A 22,496-nucleotide genomic window follows, 5' to 3' on the forward strand; every position below is an offset into this window, starting at 1 on the left:
TCTAACCAAACTGCGTGGCTATGGAGTATCGTCTCAACCTTGCTAATGGATTTGCGATTTCCTGCTAGAAAGGCCACAGTTCGTAATAACTGACGGAAGGTCATCTAATAAAACAGAAATGATGTTTTGTTTTCCCCAAGGAAGTGTTATAGGTCGTCCGTTGTTCCTGATGTACATAAACGACTTAGGAGACAATCTGAACAACCCTCTTAGACTGCTTGCAGATGATTCTGTCATTCATCGTCTTATAAAGTCATCAGATCATCAAAATCAATAGTTTACAAAATCAGAGCTCGCACGAAACGATTCAAGTGCTCTGTTTATTAGCGTGCTGTTGGAGAGTGGAACGGTGGAGAAGAAACTTGACGATGGTTCAATGAACCCTCTGCCACTTAATTGTGCATTGCAGAGTAATCCTGTAGACGTTGATGTTGATGAAGAAATAGAAACTTCGAGGTTTTAATTCTGTTAGAGACAGCAAAACGCTTGGAAGAGAAGTTGAATAAAATTGACAGTGTCTTGAAAAGAGGATGTAAGATGATCAAGAAATGCAAAAAGAGGCTAATGGATTGTAGTCAAATTAAATCGGACGGTTCTGATGGAATTGTATTGGAAACGATGCACTAAAAGTAGTCGATAAGTTTTGGTGTCTGGGCAATAAAGTAGCTGATTATAATCGTTGGTGTCTGGGCAATAAAGTAGCTGATTATAATCGGAGTAGAGAAGGCATAATATGTGAATTGGTGATATAAGAAAAGAGTTTCTAAAGAAGAGAAGTTTGTTAACGTCGAATATACATTTAAATAATTGTAAGTCTTTTATGAACGTATTTTTCTGGAGTGTAGCCTTACAAGTAAATGAATCAGGAACAATAAACCGTTCAAACAACAAGATGTAAGAAAATTTGGAAGTATGGTGCTACAGAAGAATGCTGAAAATTAGATGAATAGACGAGATAACTAATGAGAAGATACAGCACCGAATTCACAAGAAAGAAATATTTCTGACACAACTTAATTAAAAGCGGAGCTCGGTTTATAGGACAGATCTTGAGGCATGAATGAATCATCAGTTTGGTAATGGAAGAAAATGTGCTACGAAATAAATGTTGAGGAAGACAAAGGCTCGACTACTGTGAATACGTTGAAATGTGTGTAGGTTGTCGTAGTCGTGCAGAGCTGAAGAAGCTTTTACAGGAATAATGAGCTTGGAGAGCAGCATGAAACCAGTCTTCTGACTGAAGGACACAACTTCAGCAACAACAATCTACACATTTATTTTCTCTGTGACAGTTCCTGTGCACCACCAGCAAATAAAATTTTGTTTTCACCAGAAAAAAAATACTTTCCGATTGATGATTACGAAAAACAATCATTTGTATATAGTGTCATAAAGTAATTTAAACAGAGATTGACGACTGCAGTGCAATTGGTCATACACTATGTGATCAAACGTATACGGACACCCACAAAACATACGTTTTTCATATTAGGTGCATTGTGCTGCGACCTACAACCAGGTACTCCATACCAGCGACGTCAGTAGTCATTAGACATCGTAAGAGAGCATAGTGGAGCGCTCCGCGGAACTCACTTCGAACGTGGTCAGGTGATTCGGTGTCACTTGTGTCTGTACGTGAGATTTCCACACTCCTAAACATCCCTAGGTCCACTGTTTTCGATGTGATAGTGAAGGTACACGTACGGCACAAAAGCGTACAGGCCGACCTCGTCTGTTGACTGATAGAGACCGCCGACAATTGAAGAGGGTCTTAATGTGTAATAAGCAGACATCTATCCAGACCATCACACAGAAATTCCAAACTGCGTCAGGATCCACTGCAAGTACTATGACAGTGAGGCGGAAGGTGAGAAAACTTAGATTTCATGATCTAGCTGCTGCTCATAAGCTACACATCACGCAAATAAATGCCAAACGACGCCTCGCTTGGTGTAAGTAGCGTTTGGACGATTGAACAGTGGAGAAACGTTGTGTGGAGTGACGAATCACGGTACACAATGTGGCGATTCGATGGCAGGGTGTGGGTATGGCGAATGCCCGGTGAACGTCATCTGCCAACGTGTGTAGTGCCAACAGTAACATTCGGTGTGGTCGTGTTTTTCATGGAGGGGGCTTGCACCCATTGTTATTTTGCGTGGCACTATCATAACACAGGCCTAGATTGATGTTTTAAGTACATTCTGGCTTCTCACTGTTGAAGAGCAATACGGGGATGGCGATTGCATCTTTCAACAAGATCGAGCACCTGTTCATAATGTACGGCCTGTGGCGGAGTGGTTACACGACAATAACATCCCTGTAATGGACTGTGCTGCACAGAGTCCTGATCTGAATCCTATAGAACACCTTTGGGATGTTTTGGAACGCCAACTTCGTGCCAGGCCTCAACGACCGACATCAATACCTCTCCTCAGCGCAGCACTCCGTGAAGAATGGGCTGCCATTCCCCAAGAAACCTTCCAACACATGATTGAACGTATGTCTGCAAGAGTGGAAGGGGTCATCAAGGCTAAGGGTTGGCCGACACCATGTTGAATTCCAGTATTACAGATGGAGGGCACAACGAACTTGTAAGACATTTTCAGCCAGGTGGCCGGATACATTTGATCACATAGTGTATCTGTAATTTGATTACTACCTTTTACTTCTGTGTATAATGTTCTAACCCAGAATGTTGTCTTTGACATCAGATGAAACTGTGACATGATTTAATTGTTGATTTAGTTTAACTCGTTAATTATTTCTTTATAAGCCAACAAAGTTGCATGGATACTGAAGTGTATTCTTTGAGAAGCCTACAGAAATCACAGTCTCTGAACAGGTGATGATACAGGGAACGAAATAGGAGGGCTTTTAGGAAAGTAAGGTCCCATTGGTGGCGAAATGGAAAGATTGGTGAAAATGAAATCTTTTTTATTTACAATATTTAGCTACTCCTTCTAGCTACTTCTCTATCAGTCGCGGCTCCAACTAAGACATTTGTCGTGGCATTCTACTAACTTTCCAGTACCCTCGTCATAGAAGGCCAATGCTTTCTGTTTCCGCCGATTCTGTACTCTAGTCAGCAGCTTGCTGTCTGTGCCAAAACTTCTTCATATCCAGCGTTTCATTCGAGCAGAGATGAAAATCAGAAGGTGCCAAAACCGGGCTGTATGATGGATGATCAAACACTTCCTATCGAAAGCGCTGCAGTATTATGCTCATTTCCCCTGCAATGTGTGACCGAGAATTGTCACGAAGAAGGAAATGCATGGGAATCACGTTGTGTGGGGTGCATGAAATCAGGATACTATTGTTCTGGACACTTTTACGTGCTCACAATCCTCTCAGAACTGAAAAGAACGGCGTGGCGCTATCGGTGGATATACTAAAGACTTTGTCCAAGACATCTATGCACAGCTTCAACGGATTTTCACTGTGGTTTCCATTTCGCAGTCGAACGGAATATGCTTTCCGAATAGCCCTCGTATTATTTAGACAAGATTATTGTTATTAAATGATGAAACACAATTCAATTTATATTTTAGTTAGCATTTATTAACTAATATTAGTATGTTGAAGTACTAAGCTGTGAACTAAAAAAAGCTTGACTTAATGTTTGACAGTAGTAGATGAGGGAAGGTCTTCATTTTCTGTAGGCTTCACGGAAGTGTACGAACTTCCTGTATTAGTTTTTCCATTAATGTACAGCGGAACTACAAGATGAGAAAGGTTCATCATATAATAAAAGAATGATTTTAGTTTCTGAGAGTATTCCAATTATAAGTGAAATTCCTTAGGGGAATCGCCATTTTTGTAAGTTAATGAATTCCTCCCTGGAATATGCAGATTATAGAAAATGACTACTTTAAATTATTTTATAATTTCAATTACTGACCTCTAAATTAATTCACACTAACTTCCTTTAACAACTCTTCCTGTTTACGTTCGGTAGCAGAAAAATGTAGGTTTCTGAGCGGAATTCATTTCCATTGACTTTTCCCAATGACGTGCACACATACATACGTCGTATCTGATCTATTGTTATTCGCTACTGATAAACGAAATGATAGAACACTAATTTTGGTTTCGAAATTTTTATTTCAGTTCCAACTATCTAGATAAGAACACAACGACACCATTTTTAGGAAGAAATTCAGAATCGTCACCCAAATGTAACACATGAAGAAAATAACTTTTATCGTATTTAATACAGATTGGCCGTGTTTTGAGACTGTGCTATAGCACTCAATTTAAAGGAAATGAGCAATCGTCTTTTCGCGACGCACAATGCTATTTGTGATTGCCTTTAATGATCTGCAGTACAGAATCAAAAGAAAATTTGGAGATAATCAACAATTAAAAATGACAGTACACATATTAAAGACATTTTTTCTGAAATTCTCAGGAGAAACACTTAGAGGATTCATAGAGCTCATTTTACGAACATGACATAGTAAAACATCACAGAGGAAATACATTACAGCTAGGTAGCATGAAATTTGTTTTCTAAGGTGTAAGGTCACTCTTGTAGTTTCGTTGTGGCATTTCCTTTGGCTCCTAAATATATGCAACAAAAGTTGCTAAAACTGTATTAAAGTGGACATAAGTTTATCATTACATACGGCCAGGTGATTAAGAAAAAATCGAGTGAGATTATTAGGACGACCGAGAGCCTACTAGCTGTAAGTTTAAAGGTGAGATCATAGCTTATTTTGATAACAAGCTGTGCGGTGGTACACTGTCTACCATCTCTATGGATTTACTATGCAAGTCATGGTACAATCGATGGTGGAGAGCACTTCAGACAAATATTAATTACGCTGTACACTATTCCATTCATGCTCAGAGTGACAAAAAATAACTGTCTGTATGCCTCGGTATGTGGCCAAATCTCTCTTATCTCATTCTCATTATCACTACGTGAGATATACGATGAAGGCAGCAGATACTTGGTATAGTCCACGATGAAAATTTGATTTTTAAATTTCCCCGTTTGGCTTTCGCGAGAACAGCTTTGTCTATGATACAAAACTCCTGATTTAGGTTTTCTGAAGCTTCCTGTTATACTTGCGTGTGGGCTGTATATCTGGCTTTTACTTTCCTTGCAGCTCGGAATTCTTTCGCCGCTTTCTGTTAAACCAGCTTAACAAGAGCTTTCATCACTACAGCAGTTTTCTAAACCAGGTCGTACTTGGGTCTTGTAGTTTCAGTTTTTTTTTCAGTGTAAAGAGTGTGTATTACAAAAAACTTCTTTCTTAGTTTGTCTTGCAGTCTGACCATGGTACTGGAGTATTACCCTCAGATATAACACTAAATGTAGAATTTAATTATACGGCTGCATGTCTGCTGACTTCTGTTTGTATAGAAGACTGTGGAATTTTTCCCAGGCATCAAGCTCTGTCTCTCTTACTGAAGCTAGAATTGCTACTAGTTTTCTCCATCAATTTCCATACATCCTCTTTTAAACCGAGAATATTAGTTGAGCTTTGCTGATTCGTCAAAATATTTCAGCAAGGAATCTCTCATATTCCCATTAAATCTGATCTGGTAGGTTCTGCCAGAATGACTAATATAAATGTTGAGTAGCTTTGGCAGTGAAACTTTTACAACCACCGACTTTCTTTTTTCTTACACGTGACTTATATTTTATGGTTTCGCAGTCTCGTAATGTGCTGTTACTAGAGAAGGGGATTGTAACGTTTATCCTTGGCTATGAGCTTGGAATTTCTAAGATAAACTTCCTACATAAGATATGCTGCAATAGTTTTTTGAGGTGGTTCATATGTTTCTGTTATATAATTTGATGTTAATTGCACCTTTTGTGTTCGATTTACCTATCAGACGACTTTGGCTTTTGCTTTATTGTCGCCGTTTACTGTTGGGACAATCCCGTGTAAGTAACAACGGAAGTGCGATGTTTGTCTCACCTATGCTTTTAACGGAAGAAAATAGAGACGAGAAGTAACGTAGTTAATATACGAATTCAACGCACTCCGCAGATGTATAAAATCCCATCTAGGAAATAAAGAAAAGCAACTAATACATTTGTTGTGACAACCATTACAGGTCAACTACAACAATATCACTCTCAGAACCACCCTCAAAAATGCAAGAACATATCTGAACACTTCAGGACATAAGAAGACATGTTTAGATCGATATTTCAAATAGCATAAAGCCAGAGGTTAGAGCTTGTAACAGTCGGTGCATTAGCTCAAGGGGACAGGGATGTGCAAAGGAATCATCTGAAGCTTTATCAAAACAACCATCTTATTCAGCTTAAGCGATTTAGTGTAACTAAGGAAATCTAAATACGGACGACCTAAAGGGGATTTTAAAGGCCAATCCAGTGTCTTAACCACCTCTTTCAGTAAAACTGCTTAGAGGAAGGGACTTCAAGTTCATGGCATCGCTATACACATCACATTTCAACTTCATCAAGTTTACTTATCATCTCATAGTAGCTCGCCAAATCGGTATCAGATGTATTTCGAGTTTCTAAGCTTAATATACGTTTCAGAATGTGTAGTTTATGCGAGTATTTTGCTGTTAGATTTTCAATTTTATCCTATAGAGGGTGGTATAATAGTGCTGAAGGAGACAAAAAATTTTAAATATCTGTATACTTCTGAATCAAGCAGTGGGGAAAAAATGCTAGAAACCCTCAACAGGAGGACAGTAGTCTCACAATATTCAGCTGATTACGAAACCTACTTTGCAGTTTAAATTCCTTTAAGGGTTAACTGAAGTAAAATTGATTTCTTCTCGATCATAGCATTGTTTTGAGAGTTGTGTCACATGGATTGTAGGGGGACTAGAGTCTATAATCTTATCAACAGCGAAGTCATTAGAGATATGATGCAGGTTTAGATGGAGAAGAATGGAGGAAACTCTACAGAGGTGAATTTGTGATCCTTAGTGAAACGTTGGATGGCTGGGCGAAGACTTGACCCTTCTTCACCCGAACTGGAATACAGCTGCAGAATCAAAAGAAAGATGAACAAAGGCTTCAGCAGACTGTGCAATAATGAGCGTGTACTCCGGTGTTCAAGGAAAAAGGAAATACAAGAATAATTGGGAGGTGTATGACGGTGGTGCTGACCTTCAGAGGAAGGCTGTCATATCACGCCATGAAACGAAGTTAGCTGTGTCATCTACACAAGAGAAACGAGTTACATAGTAGCTTGTGTTGCTCATTTCATGTGAATTTCAGTTGATCACGGTAAGAAGATATAACAAATAGGATGGCAATTTGTTCCTTGTCGAACACTGTAGTTCGTTCCTACGGCATTCTTTGGCTGTGAGACGTAGCACTGTAGTGCAATGTTAGGGTCGGCGTTCAAATACCCTGCAGAATGCAGAATGTTTACCGCAAGAGAATGCCTGATCATTGCTCCCTTCGCCTTTCCCCCTCCCCCTCTTACCCCCCCCCCCCCCTCCATCGTCCTCATTATAATGCTACCATTTCTTACCCGAAAGGAACCTAATAGAGTCGATTGCTGCTTCATACTAGGAACTATTCTATTCGTCTTAAAAGTTGTAGGTACGTTACCGAAAATGTAAATCTGCCTAATGAGACGGGAATTAGAACTTATCTCCACAAGTGATAATCCAGTGTCTTAAACATTGCACCTCCTATCTTCATAAAATATAGCCATGATTACAGAAATAATTACTTTATAGACACTGGCCCAAAGTGGTTCATAGGTCTATCAGTTAAATACAAGTGATTCATATTTTTGAAATTTGATGATTAACTTCCGCTTTTTAAAGCATCTAAACGTTTTTAAATAGTGGTGTACCTGCAGAGATTTCACAGTTCCATAGACAAGATTTTTAGTGTGTCGACACTTGTTTTGATCTGACATAAAATTCGTAGTATAAACGGATAAATGCCATACTACAACTACAAAGTGGTGAGTTTCGATACTAAGTCAATCCTATCAGCTACTACTCTGGAAATGATTTCTTGATGTTAAAAATTATTAAGAGTCCACGTTAAACTGGACGTTACCACATAACTATTTCAGTTACTCAGTTCATCAAAGGTGAAATGAACGGAAGGTTAGTAAGGCCACAACTAGTAAAGCACTGCGGTGCTAAGACCAGCGTTCGAGTTGGGATCAGATTTACTTCGCTTCGATTCACAATAATCTATAGTACTAAACGGCTAACGGGTTTCATGGTGCACAGACGAGGTTACCTGTGTAACGGCTTCCAGGGGAACACAGATTTGATTTTCAGGCTTTCACATAATTATTGATTAACTTTAAAAATAACATACTGATTAAGAGGTATAATCTTACGTTAAAGGTTTAACACAATAAGACAAGAATTACAATTAGAAACTGTGTATGTTTTGAGGCAGCATAGCTCATGGCCCACAATTACCCAGCTATATGCATCCAGTATTTGAGAATGAAAGCTCTTAGGGACTTCAAACAAACATTACACATAATTTCTAACACTTTCGAAAGTTTTTCTCCCTGAAAGCCCTGGCAAAACGCTGAAAGGAAAATAGTCACCAACTTACTACATATTCGCTGTTCATGCAGTAAAACTTCAGCATCAGGCACGACATTTTAATTTACTACTTATTTACTGGTAACCCTATCCGCCATATATTCTTCAGACAGCGTCCATTATACCTCAGAATGTACCTGCAAATTATGTCACTGTACGACCCATAGTTGTTGTATTTGTCATGATGTCGTAAACATTGAAATGCGTAAAAAACCTGCTTTTCTTAAAACGGAGCGCAAAATTCCCCGAAAATACTCGTCTAGTGTTTGATAATAAGGTTGACATCCAACAAACTTTAAATATAATTTCAAACCTTATTCCAACTTTTTATCGTTTGGCTTCGTAACTTCAAATATTTCACACATTAATTCATTTGTAAAGTAGTCAGACGTCTGAAGCTGTTTCATACATGGAAGATCGATTCTTCACAGAATCAGTGTAGAGGTTTCCTGGTAATTAACATAAAAAAACGAATTAATAACCGAGCTAGGAGAAATGGTTGCACTAGGAGTGCTAACTGAAAAACGTATTTCAGAATTCGACGACTCAAGGCACAAACAGTCGTTGTTAGTTGGAACTACAGGGTGAGTCCTTTTTTTCTAATCAGGCTTGATTATTCTTAACGCAACGACATCGACGTAGGAAGTCAAAAAGCATGCAGTGGTTGAACAAAAATCACGAGGTTGGTAGATAATACCGTCTAGGACTCCCGCTAGCTAGATGCATTGCCGCAGATCGACATGGCATCAACTTAACAACAGGTCGGATGAGCTTGGAAGAGCAGTTGGGCATTCCAGACACATCATTTGATGGTCTTCGTTTCAAAGCAGTCTTCTCAGCTCCCTAGTATTCGTTAGTCGAGAACTTCATTGCTTGAACAGACTGCCTGCTATATCACAAAAAACGTCGATTCAGTTCATTTTGAGAGACAATGGTTTGCAAATCTTTATGTAGAACTTTCAAGGAAAAAAGTGGACAAAAAATAAATTTTCTATATCACATGACCATAGAAACTGAACGAACAGGTGAAGCATGTATCAACAAATTTACCACTACTTTATCTATGAAAAAGTGATGTAGATGGAGGTTGTGCCTCAGTTTACCTGTGGGAATACCTGTGGCCCGGAGTCGCTGAGGTGTGACAGCGCGTGGTGTCCGCTTGCAACTCCCAACTTCCGCAACTGGGACTGGCAGCTGTTGTCCCTTCCCCGCTTCAGCAGATCTCCGATAACGCTCTCCTGTTATCTTCGAACGTGCCAAGAGCTGTAAAGAATGAAACGGTGACAATGCAAAATTTTTGCATCTCACGTTTTTCTTTCTTCTGTAACTTTTAGCATCGAAGGTAATCAAGAAAGCTAGGAAAGCACTTGAGTTCGATAGAAATAATACAGTCACTATAAACTTACATAAAGGACGGAACCAGGACACTTAATTTAGATCTGGTAAAAGCAAAACAATTACTGTTATAACTGTCTGAATAAGTACACTCCAATTACAGCAGTAAAGAATAGTAAATACCACCCCGTTTGATGGTACTATTCGAAGGGTGCTGCGAGACTACTACTTTCACGCTACAAAAGAGAACGAGGTTAAACTGATAGAGAAAAGTCGATCATATTTAAGAATGACAATGAGTTAAAATCCAAAACTTCCATTCATTCTCTCGTGAATCCGTCTGACATTAAAACAGAAGGCAGCAGACGGAAAGCAAAAACTGTAAATTACGCATTTAAAATGTATTCAGGCAGACAAAACCGTACCAATATCTGATCGTTGCACAGCATCACAAATGACAGATACCGTTATTAGTAGCCTCGTAATTTAAAAGCAGTTGTGACTACCTATAGTAAACAAGACAGATCTTAGAATGAATAGGCTGCAAAATTAGTTCCTTTCCTGGCTCATATTTATCTAGAATATATTGCACAACGTATGGCCCCGTATGACGTGAAAACAGCGCAGGTCATTCATGTTTCCAAAAAAGGTAATTGACTTACAGAACTACAGACCAATGTCACTGACGTTCGTCTGTGGCAGGATCCTATAGCATGTTCTAAGCTAAAACATTATCACTTTCACGGAGGAAGACAATCTATCAAGGAATCGACACTGATTCAGGAAAAAAAACACTTGTGTAAAACATTTATACTCGACGTGTTGTTAACGACAGGTCGATTCGGATTACCTAGATTTCCGAAAGTCCTGCACTTTACCATATTGTCTACTAATCTATCAAGATACGGTCATACGGGGTATCTTCTGAAATATGTGACTGGGTCGAGAAATATTTGACTGAAAGAATCCTGTACTTCACACAGAAAGGCGAATGTTACACATAACCGAAAGTAACATGCCCCTAAAAGAACAATAGCAGCTATAATGTTCTATATACATAACTGAAATACAGAGGAAACAATTTTCAATAGCCCAGACCACTAATTATAATTTTCCTTTTGACGACTGGTTTCGACAAATCTAGGTTGCCATCATCGGATCTGTAAAACCTATAGATGGAAAATACAAGCAGAATTTACAAATTGAAATAATTTACATATTTACACAACATGGATATATCAGTATATCTTATGCAAATATACCTGAATAAATCTCCATCATATGTGCATATATAGTGTCAAATCGTATCAGGTCACTCCAAGAATATGAAGAAAGTGATACATCGCCATGTCAATGGAAATGAATGGAAATGAGCGTTTAATATCATTGGCTGGGAGGCCCCTTGCGAGGCAGGTCCGGCCGCTTTGATGCGTGTCTATTATATTCGACGCCACATTGGGCGACCTGCGCGCCGGATGGGGACGAAATTATGATGAAGACAGCACAACACCTAGTCCTCGAGCGGAGAAAATCCCGACCCAGCCGGGAATCGAAGCCGGGTCCGTAGGACGGCAATCCGTCACGCTGACCACTCAGCTGTAGGGGGGTGGGTGGGGGAGGGAGGGGGGCGGGGACGACGACGACTTGTCAATAATACAATAAGATTTACATAAAATATCACGCACGTTGCACACACTCCAAAGGCTTATATTCACGCAACAGGTGAAAGACGACTGAGAGTCACAAGTCAAAAGCAATGATGTTCCCAACTACTAGCAGATGGCACTGCAGTAATAAACATACCGAAATATAGTCATAACACAGAAAGCATCAGGAAGAAGTTACATACAAGAAGAACACAAAATAATGCAATATATACAATTCTGTATGTAATTACACAGACCAGGTAATCGAGACCAGATAATGGAATACGTAACAAAATTCCTTTTATAAAAATTAGTTTTTGAGGTTTACAATTATGATAACAATTTAAAAGAAAGTACTTTATATCAACTGTACCAACTTACTGCACATTATTGTCAAAAGAGTTGTGAAGCAAGTACAATGTGAAAAATATATCGCCTTTGAATGAGGTTGCAGTAGTTGACTCGATGTTTACGTGATAAGAATAGAGAAACAATGAACAAGGTGAAGATTAATAAAACCGACAAACTGCAGGAATGGATTCCTAGCTGGAAACGGAGGAAAAAAGGTCGTATCAACATGTGTTCGGAAATGCATCGTTGCCACCATAGATGGAGCTGACGAATGACAGTTCCTCTGACCACGTGCCGTGTGTTACTTGTGTGCTGTAGGGCGTGTGGCTTACGCAGCGTACTGTAAGCAGCAGAATGATATGATATTTCCGCCGGGAACAAGCCGAGATGGTGTTTGTGCACGGCCAAGCAGATGAGAACGGTCGAGAGGCAGCACGGCTATACCAAAACAAGTACCCCCTCAGACACCAAGCATATCAAACAATATTTCAAGCTCTTTTTGGGAGTTTGTGTGACCATGAGTCCTTTCAGATAGACGAATGTGCAAGGAGGCGCCGGACTGCGCTACACCAGATTTGGAGGAGCGGGTTTTACAGGTCACTGAGACGAAACCTACCTAATACATGCTCTAGGCAAGTGTCCCGCGGACATTGTCGTAAGCTGAAGTAAGATTTTGTGTATCCTGGCTGACAACCTCTACTATCCCTCTCACCTGCAATCCCATGGAGGCCACTTTGAACATCTGTTGTGACGTGGATGCAGTGCAACTCTGTACTGTGTCCCGAGACGATTTGTTGTCACTGCACGCACAGCGCCCATTTCTGAAAACATATTTGTATCACCTTTTTCCCTCCGTTTCCAGTCAGGAATCCGTCCCTGCAGTTTTTCGGTTTTATTAATGTTCACTCCGTATATATGTAGATGACATACTGTACTTATATCAGTATTTTCAAATTACTCAAATTACTCAGTAAGTATTTCCTGGCCATATATTAGATGTTCATGTCACCAAAATTAGACTTCGAGCTCCATGTTACGTTAACACCACAACCTTCCGTTGTACTATGCACCCTTTTACAATATTAAGTGTTCCCTTTCTCTGATATTATGTCAATTGAACACTGTAATCCTCTACATGATATCAGTATACTTCACGTTACTGACATCCTTCTCTGTGCTAATAGCTCTATATACATTCTACACCTAGACCTTGAGCTACCATTTCCGTTTACGGTTGTTTTGTAAAGTCTGTACATAATTTAATCGCGGTTACCATAATACTGTACTTACATAATTATATTGCAAACAATTTGCATACACTATTCATTACAAAATTTTGGTCTTATACTACTAATTTGTTACACCAAACGTAGACCACGACCACCATGTTATGGAAGCACCTAGACCTAGTGTCGTACTGTCGTCGGTCTACAATAATGTGATCATATCTGATAATTTAAGAATGCAGAATTTTAGTTGATCCCTTTTGTTATCTACATACATCGTGACTTGTAATTCGCTCATTGTTTCTGTATTCTTATCACCTATACATCGAGTGATCTTCTGTAAGCTTATTCAGTGGCGATATATTTTCCACACTGTACTTGCCTCATAGCTGTTTTGACTATATATGTAGTAGGTTAGTGCAGTTGATATAAAATACTTTCTTTTACAGTGTTATTGGAACTGTAAAATAAAAAATAAATAAAAAAGATTTATAAAAGGAATTTAGTTGCTACAATATGTGGTCTGGATTATGTATAATTCATTTTTTGTGTACTTCTTGGATGCCAACTTCTTCTTGATGCTTTCTATGTTACGACTGTATTTCGGTTTGTTTACTACTGCAGTGCCACCTGGTGTTAGTTCGTAACGGCTTTACCTTTGACTTGTCATTCTCTGTCGTCTCTCATCTTTGTGTGATTATGAACTTGTGCAGTTGGTGCAGCACGCATGGTATTTTATGTAAATGTTGTTGCATTACTGCCAATGTATCACTTTATTCATGTCCCTGGAATGACGTGATATGACTTGCCACTATATATTGCACATATGATGGGGATTTGTTGAGGTGTATTTGCATAAGATATGTTGTATGTCCAAGTTGTGTAAATGTGTACCCCACTCTATTATATCTGACTCGATTATGCTTGTATTTTCGATCTGTATGCTTTACAGATGCGATGATGGCAACTTAGATTTGCCGAAACCGCTCACCAAAAATAAAATCATAATTAGCGATAGCGGCTCTCGCATTCATACTCTTGTATTTCATAATACTCTAGACTGCCCCCATACGTGAGTGCTGTCAATCATATATAATATAAACAAATTATTTTTCGAACAGGATGAGCGCCACTTTAAGATTGTTCGCTGAGATGTTGTAATGTACAGGAAAGTATCTTCATTGGATACTCGTAACGAATAGCAGAAAGATTCGAAAAAAAATTTACATTTGGTGTTATGAATGGCAGTTCTCCTTTAATGCGAACAGATATAACATAATTTATCTAGCAAAGAGGAAGTGCCAGGTAGTACCCGACTACAACATTAGTGGATAACATCTTGAGCATGTTACAGTGTATACGTACACACTGAGGCGACAAAAGTCATGAAATACCTACTAATATAAGTTCTCCTTATGCCCAACATAGTGAAGCAACTCGAGGTGGCATGGGCTCAACAAGTCTTTGGAAGTTCCTTGCAGAAATACTGAGCAGTAGCTATACCCGTCCATAACTACGAAAACGTTGGCAGTGCAGTACTTCGTGCGTGGACTGACCTCTCGATTATGGTCCATGTCGGGCGATCCGGGTGGCCAAATAATTCGCTAGAATTCTCCACAATACTCTTCATACCAGTCACGAACAATTTTGGCCCGGTAACATGCCGCAATTTCATCCATAAAAACACCACAGGTGTGTGTGACATGACATCCATGAATGCATGAATGGCTGCAGATGGTCTCCAAATAGCCGAAAATAACCATTTACAGTCAATGATCGCTTCAGTTGGACCGGAGGACCCAGTCCATTCCATGTAAACACAGCATAGACCAGCTTGCATAGTGGCTTGTTGCCAACTAGAATCAATGGCTTCGTGGGGCCTGCGCCATACTCGAACACTGCAGTCAGTTCTTACCAACTGAAATCGAGACTCATCTGACCAGGCCACGATTTTCCAGTCGTCTAGGGTCCAATAGATACGGTCAGGAGCCCAGGAGAAGCGTTACATGCGATGTTCGGCTGTTAGCAAAGGCACTCGCGTCGATCGTCTGTTTCCATAGCCCATTAACGCCAAATCTTGCCGCGTTGTCTTAACGGATACATTCGTCGTACGTCTCACGTTGATTTTTGTGGTTATTTCACGCACTGTTGCTTGCATGTTAGCACTGTAAACTTTACGCAAACGGCGCTGCACTCGGCCGTTAATTGAAGACCGTAGGCCACTGCGTTGTCCTTGGTGACAGATGATGCCTGAAGTTTGGTATCCTCGGAAAACTCTTGACACTGTGTATCTCGGAATACTGAATACACTAACGATTTTCAAGATGGAATGTCTCTGACGTCTAGCTCCAACTATCATTCTGCATTCAGTCTGTTAATTCCCGTCATGCAGCCATAATCACGTCGAACACTTTTTCGCATATACCACACTGAGTACAAATGACAGCTCCTCCAATGCACTGCCCTTTTATATATTGTGTACGCCGTATTACCGCCGTTTGTTCATGTACATATCGCTATCCCTTGACGTTTGTCATCACAGTGTATAGAGGTAATACTAAGAAGTGGTATGAACTGAGACAATCACGTAAAATCAATATTAGTGAAGTCGAATGGAAGACTTAGGTTTGTGTGAAGGATTCTGGGAAAGTTCACTGCGTCTGCTAACGAAATCGCACACAACATGCTAGACCGACCCATTCCGGAGTCCATACCAAATGTGTATCACGAAAGGAATCGAATTGAGAGGTGCGCTGCCAGCATCTTAACATTTTGGTGTTATAGAAATACTAAGAGAACTTAAATGGCAATCTGTGGCACAAAGACGGCCTTCTTGAGAAACTCTGCTGGGGACATTTGGAGAACCTGTATTCGGAGATTGTAACCGTCATGCCCGTCATGCTGCTGCTGTAAATTATAATTATTATAAAATTTGAATTAAATACCTTCATAGTATTCATTAACAGTTCCACGATGTTACAGTCGGCGGCAAATGTCCATGATAATGCCATACGCAACCACGCGCTTGGTGTCACATACTGTACATCTTATTATGTAGTGCGGGACTTATACAGAATTACAACGCATGTATAGATACTGAATTTACCTATAGAGTACCCAAAGAGGCTTTGTGTCAACATCTGTGACGGAATACACAGCTTGTTTTTAATTCGTATTTTAATAAATTGTTTGACTAGGGTATGTAACATACGTACAAAGCCATATGTGGAGCTACAAATAGCCACGTGGTTTGAGGCGCCATGTCACAGTTTGCGCGGCCCTCCCGTCTGAGGTTCGAGTCCTCCCTTGGTCATGGGTGTGTTTGTTGTTCTTAGCGTACGTTATTTTAAGTAGTATGTTAGTCTAGGGACCGATGACCTCAGCTGTTTGATCCATTAGGAATTCACACGCATTTTGAGCTACACATTTTTGTGAACTTCTTTAGCTAATGGATACTGGGTCAATGTTAGTCCAAAGTGAACAAACTACATTTGCCATTGTGTTTTAATAAACGTAGAGTTGTAATGAAAATAATGGTTTTATTGTAGAATAGTCATTTGGACCTTTGCACACAGAGTTTATAGTGGCCTCTACTGATTACAAGTCAGCTAACATAGTTTACTATTTTATTATTACTTATTTATTTACTTACATGAATTGTCCAGATAAGGACCACATTAAAAATTTTGTTTCATGTTCACTTTTCTTTCTCTCTTCTCTCGGGCTGCTCTTCTGCCTGCTGCCACTTTTGCCAGATATTCAGATGTTAGTTTTCTGTTGGACTTCGGTTTTGGAGCCTTCTGAAAAACCTCGAATTCAGTTACTGCCTTTCTGTACTTGTCCCTATTCATTGCGTCCATTTCTGTAAGTCCAAGTTCACTGAGGTCTTTCTTTATTCCTTGCAACGGAGAGTTGGGTGTTTTCCTCTCTTGAATTATATTGAAAATTTTCTTCGTTAATCTGCCGTTATCCATTCTCACCAGATGAGCAAAGGACATCAGCCTTCTCTTTCTCATTTCCGTTGTCACTGGTTTAATAAATTTGTAGATCTTCTCACCGCTCATCTTTACCCGTTTTTCACCATTTTTTTGTGTCCACCAAGAATCTTCCTGAGAATTACTCTTTCCTTCTTCTCGAGCTCATCTAGTAGTCCTTTGTTCTTGAGGGAGAGTGTTTCTGCTGTATATTAAACTTCTGTTCTCGTCACTGTTTAAAATCTGTTTCACCTGTTTGCGCTTTGAACTGCAACCAGGACATGTACCCCGAACAACGCCATATATGGCGCTCTTTTCTTATACAGTTTGTTATTTTGTGCTGTTCATTTACTATATTACTTATTCTCAACATTCTTTTTTTTTCTTTATCAAATTTCAATTCCCCATCCGGGGCGGGCTGGCGGCAGCAAATGCGCTGCTCTTCAGCCAAAAGACAATAATGATACAGCAGAAGACATTTAAAAGTGAAAGGAGAAAATATGGCGCACAATAATATAAAAAAGGGGAAACATAATGGACGAGGACAGACAAAAAGGGGGCGACCGTAAATGGAGACAAAAACTTTAAATGTATTGAGCACAAAAAACCACACACTGAGACAATTAAAAGAACACAAGGCGAAGTATGACCGGAGCATAAAAGTATCTATAGACGGCGTACCACATAACCACCCCTCACAGTAACACTACGTACAAGTCCAGCACACAATTAAAAGCACACCTCTCGACACACAGGAGAACAGCACCAAACACAACACTGTCGTAGCACACTGATGACGATGATCAAAATGGAGGATCTGCCAGGCGCAAGGAGATGAGGGAGAACGTAAGAAGTGAGGGAGGGAGACTGGCGGGGGGCGCGCCGAAGAGGGCGAGGGAGGGAAAGAGGTGAGGATGAAGTGTAGGGACTCGGAGGGGGGGAGGGGGGAGGGGAAGGAGGAAAATCCGCTCGGTGAGAAGGACGGGAATGGAAAAGGGGGGCCTTGGGGGGAGGGGAGACTAGTCCAGGTTACAGTTGGAAGGAAGGATATTTGTCACGGCGAAGTTCAACATCCGGGAGATGGATCAATATTCGTTTCGATAGGTAGCGTTTGAAAGTGTAACCTGAGTATGATCTTGCAGATCACGACGAATGTGGCGGTAAACCTTATGCAGCCTGTTCTTATTTTAATTGTTCTTTGGTTGGTTACTACCAGTAGGTGATTTCAGTACATTTTAGTTACTATTACATACTTTATCATTAAAACATTACAGTGTTAGAACAGTTTATTAGATAATAAACATTTTGTCCTATCCGCACGCCGCCGCTAGCTGCCTCTGTCGCTATTACTTCATAGCTACTGCTTAGCTCCAGCACTAGTTCATTTCGCACTGCTCATAGTAACTTGTCTACCGTATGTTTGAGCATCTGCATTGCCATTTGGATTATTTGATGTGGTTTTCCAGGTATCCATACACAGCTGTATTCAGTCACTTACGAAGAGGTTCAAAATGGCTCTGAGCACTATGGGACATAACATCTGAGGTCATCAGTTTCCTAGAACTTAGAACTACTTAAACCTAACTAGCCTAAGAACATCACACACATCCATGCCCGAGGGAGGATTCGAACCTGCGACCGTAGCAGTCGCTCGGTTCCCGACTGAAGCGCCTAGAACCGCTTGACCACCGCGGCCGGCTTTACGAAGAGGTATGGATTCTTGATTGTATCATGTTGCAACATGAACTAGTGTCACACTCCTGCGGTAATGGTATTACTATTATAACATCTGTTGTGATTCTATTCCTGTGAGATGTTTTGGGAATAGATGAAAGTCCGACAGTCACCATCAATAAGCGAAAGAGACACAAAATGATGTAATATTTAAAAACAAAGACTTGTAGCATTACTTCTCATATCTCATTATTTCTGAGTGGAACCACGCTGTACGTACTTTATCCAAAGAAACACGGAGAACACCTCTGAAATCTACGATTATTGCTGACAAGTGTAAATAGAACCAGCAACTCCTTTACGTACCACATCTAATACTAAGATCACTTTTCACCGCAATGTAAATTCAGTGTCAGTATCACAGAGTGGAAGTGTGACTAGTATGTCCTGTAAGAAAATAAAGGCTCTACTGCCAAACGACGACATATCGAAAACGTTATTCTGAATCAACGGCTGACCTTCCTGCAATGCGATCTTGTCAAAGGGTAATTGTATAAAGTACAACTGTAATTACCCTTATGTTTCTTCTCAGATTCATCGCCAACAAATATGACATTGACTAGACATCTATAAAACTCACATCCCCATGGCGTCAGTTAACGAACTGTGATCTAGTCCTGCTGTAATCCCTGCTTAAGGAGAAAATTGTGGAACTTTTCCAGTTATTACTGAATGTAATATGAAGTGTAGTTATTGTCATCAGAAATCTGAAAAAGATATTACCATGGTTCCATTGTTCCTTCTTTCTTCTTATTTTTTTTCTACATGGCGTTTTTATACTAGGCCAGGCCATACAACCAGCTCACTTGTGATGTGGTCATTCACCTCCATGCTTACGCGTGCTCATTATTTAATTAACTAGCAGCAAACACAAGTCTCAGTCCTGCGCGTAAGGAGTATACAAATACTTAATGCTCATTAAAAAATTCAAATTCGTACCTAATCCGCTACGTCTTCGCTATGAAGCGCTTCCACGACTTCACAGAAGGCGGCGTGATTAAGGTTTGTCGCACAGGTAAAGATCAGGAGCGGCATTAGTTTCCCAGAGCCTACATCACCGCAAAGTTATCTTATCTTAAAAGCAAACCTTGAACTACGGCGGTAAAACGTGGGATTATAAAGACAACGATGCGTTTCTTATCACTTTATCAGCTGATCTAGAACAGTAGTTTCCGGCACATCCAGCGGCCTGAATAATCCAAAAGAAACTATAGCGTTTCAAATGACGCACTCTGAATTTTTGTGTCAACAGAGTATGGAAATCGAAACGACGATATGCTGCGTAATAATTGCAGTAAGTCTTTGCTGCCACGCTGGGTAGCCGCGTGGTCTTGGCGCCTTGTCACGGTTCGCGTGGCTGCCCCCGTCGGAGGTTCGAGTCCTCCTTCGGGCATGAGTGTGTGTGTGTGTGTGTGTGTGTGCGTGTGTGTGTGTGTGTGTGTGTGTGTGTGTGTGTGTGTGTGTGCGTGCGTGTGTGTGTGTGTGTGTGTGTGTGTGTGTGTGTGTGTGTGTGTGTCGTCCTTAGCTCAAGTTAGATTAAGTAGTGTGTAACCTTGGGGACCGAAGACCACAGCAGTCTGGTCCCATAGGATCTTACCGTACAAAAAAATCTTTTCTTTGTACAAATTAAAGAAGCGTCAAAATAATTTCAACTTCCTAGAGATGGTACTTTATAACAACATATTTGACTTAATATTTCGTTTGAAGTCTGAAACCCAATCTCAGCTTATCAGCAACAAGTGAAGGTGATATACTCCCTAGGAAGACAAAAACAGGTTTTGGGTGATTTATGTAATACCGCGATAGGTTACACAATTATGAAACAAGTACTGTGGACTCAAACTGCAGAATAACTGAATTTTACTCTGAACGACAGAGCCGTTGATTCTTAAATAATCCAAGAAATCTTGATATCAAACTGAGAAAACCGTATCAATTAGATTTCTAAAAGGCTGGGGGGAAAAATTTACTGCATAACATATACAGTGAAGTACAGGGAAGAGGATGAAGAAACGAAATCAAAGTTAACAGGTTGAGAGGGTATATGAAGTCATTTCACTGATTACAAATTCGGGTCAAATTTGCAATGAACTTGGGAGTATGAGCCCACCTAACAGTATGGCGTTGCATCTCCTCTGGCTTGGATGCATGTTCTGATGTGGGAAGAACGTGACAAAGCCGTTGTGTCCTCTGTTGAGGCATGCTGGCTTATAACCGTTTTCACTTATCCTTGATATCCTGGATACTGGTACAGGGACAGAGTTGGCGTCTGAGCTGGGTCCACATATGTTATATCGGGAACAGATCTGTAATCTTGTTGCCACGGGAATACCTCAACATGGTACATACGGAGCATAGAGACACGTGCCATATGTGGACGAGCACTGTCCGGTTGAAAAATGGCACCACGTCACATGAGAGCTAACACATGAAGACGCAGTATGTCCGTGACGTACCGTTATGCCTTCAGAGTCTCCAAGTCGCTACCAGACGCAACCTGAAGTCATAGCTGACGGCTACCCGCACCATGGCGCCAGGAGAACCACAGCTATGTCTCCCCAAACACTGAAGAGTGAGACCTCTCTGCAAGCCGGCGTCACATTCGCTTACGACAGTCATTTGTTGTAGTGCAGAACCGTGATTCATCGCTGAACATAATGCGACGCATTCATTCGCAGCCCATGCTTCCCGGTCATGGACCCGCTCCAAACGCAGCCGTTTGTGTTGTATCGTTAACTCATGGCACGGTATTCCCTAGTCTGGCTACTGCTAGTCGCCAACCAATGGAGCAGAATAACACAGAACATAGCAGGAGTTCCATTACTTGTTATCGCATGGCAGGCGTAGACGTGAAGGGATTACAATGTACTTCGTGCACAATACAACGATCCTACCATGTAATGTTCAAACCTGGTAGACCCTCCTTGAGGACGAGTGAGCCTATCCTCATGCTCCCGTGCAGTCCAATATCGGGCCATTATTGCATCCGGAAGCCCCGAAGCCCCACATATCTGGATTTTGCACAATTCGACCGGTCACCCAGCCGGCCAGGTGGCCGAGCGGTTCTAGGCGCTACAGTCTGGAACCACGCGACCGCTATGGTCGCAGGTTCGAATCTGCCTCGCGCATGGATGTGTGTGATGTCCTTAGGTTAGTTACGTTTAAGTAGTTCTAAGTTCTAGGGGAATGATGACCTCTGAATTTAAGTCCCATAGTGCTCAGAGCCATTTGAACCATTTTGACCGGTAGGCCAAATGGAGACACGCAATGAGACCCCTTTCAAACTATGCCACATGGTGGTATGTGTCTCACTCGAGTACACGGTAATTCCATGTCCATAGCAGTGATCATTCAGCAGTTGACGCTAATCATGCCTGTTATATACCTTAACAGACCTATTAACAACAATAAATACGAACAACATTAATCACTCTGGTGGCCGTTCTCTCTGTCACAGAGAATGTAGCTCCAATCAGTTACATACTCGCTGACGGTGTGCATGTATACGAATTTAGGCAGTCATCCGACTGGCACTTTCTTTTGTTCAGCAATGTATATACTTCCGTGAGAATAATTATCGCCGGCCGGCCGAAGTGACCGAGCGGTTCGAGGCGCTTTAATCCGGAACCGCGCTGCTGCTACGGTCGCAGGTTCGAATCCTGCCTTGCGCATGGATGTGTGTGATGTCCTTAGGTTAGTTAGGT

The 22,496-nt window shown here is 40.8% G+C and overlaps 1 protein-coding gene across 1 annotated transcript in view; it reads right to left on the bottom strand.

Annotated features, from left to right (window-relative positions):
- The window catches only part of LOC126298354 (cytochrome P450 4C1-like), a 253,886-nt gene that overhangs the window by 148,649 nt on the left and 82,741 nt on the right, over nucleotides 1-22,496 (bottom strand). The window contains exon 2 of the mRNA XM_049989649.1: nucleotides 9,630-9,789. The gene's annotated coding sequence lies outside the window, so the exon portion shown is untranslated. The remainder of the gene's footprint in view (nucleotides 1-9,629; nucleotides 9,790-22,496) is intronic.

Source organism: Schistocerca gregaria, chromosome X, assembly GCF_023897955.1.
Source record: "Schistocerca gregaria isolate iqSchGreg1 chromosome X, iqSchGreg1.2, whole genome shotgun sequence".
In the NCBI taxonomy this organism is placed as follows: Eukaryota; Metazoa; Arthropoda; class Insecta; order Orthoptera; family Acrididae; genus Schistocerca; species Schistocerca gregaria.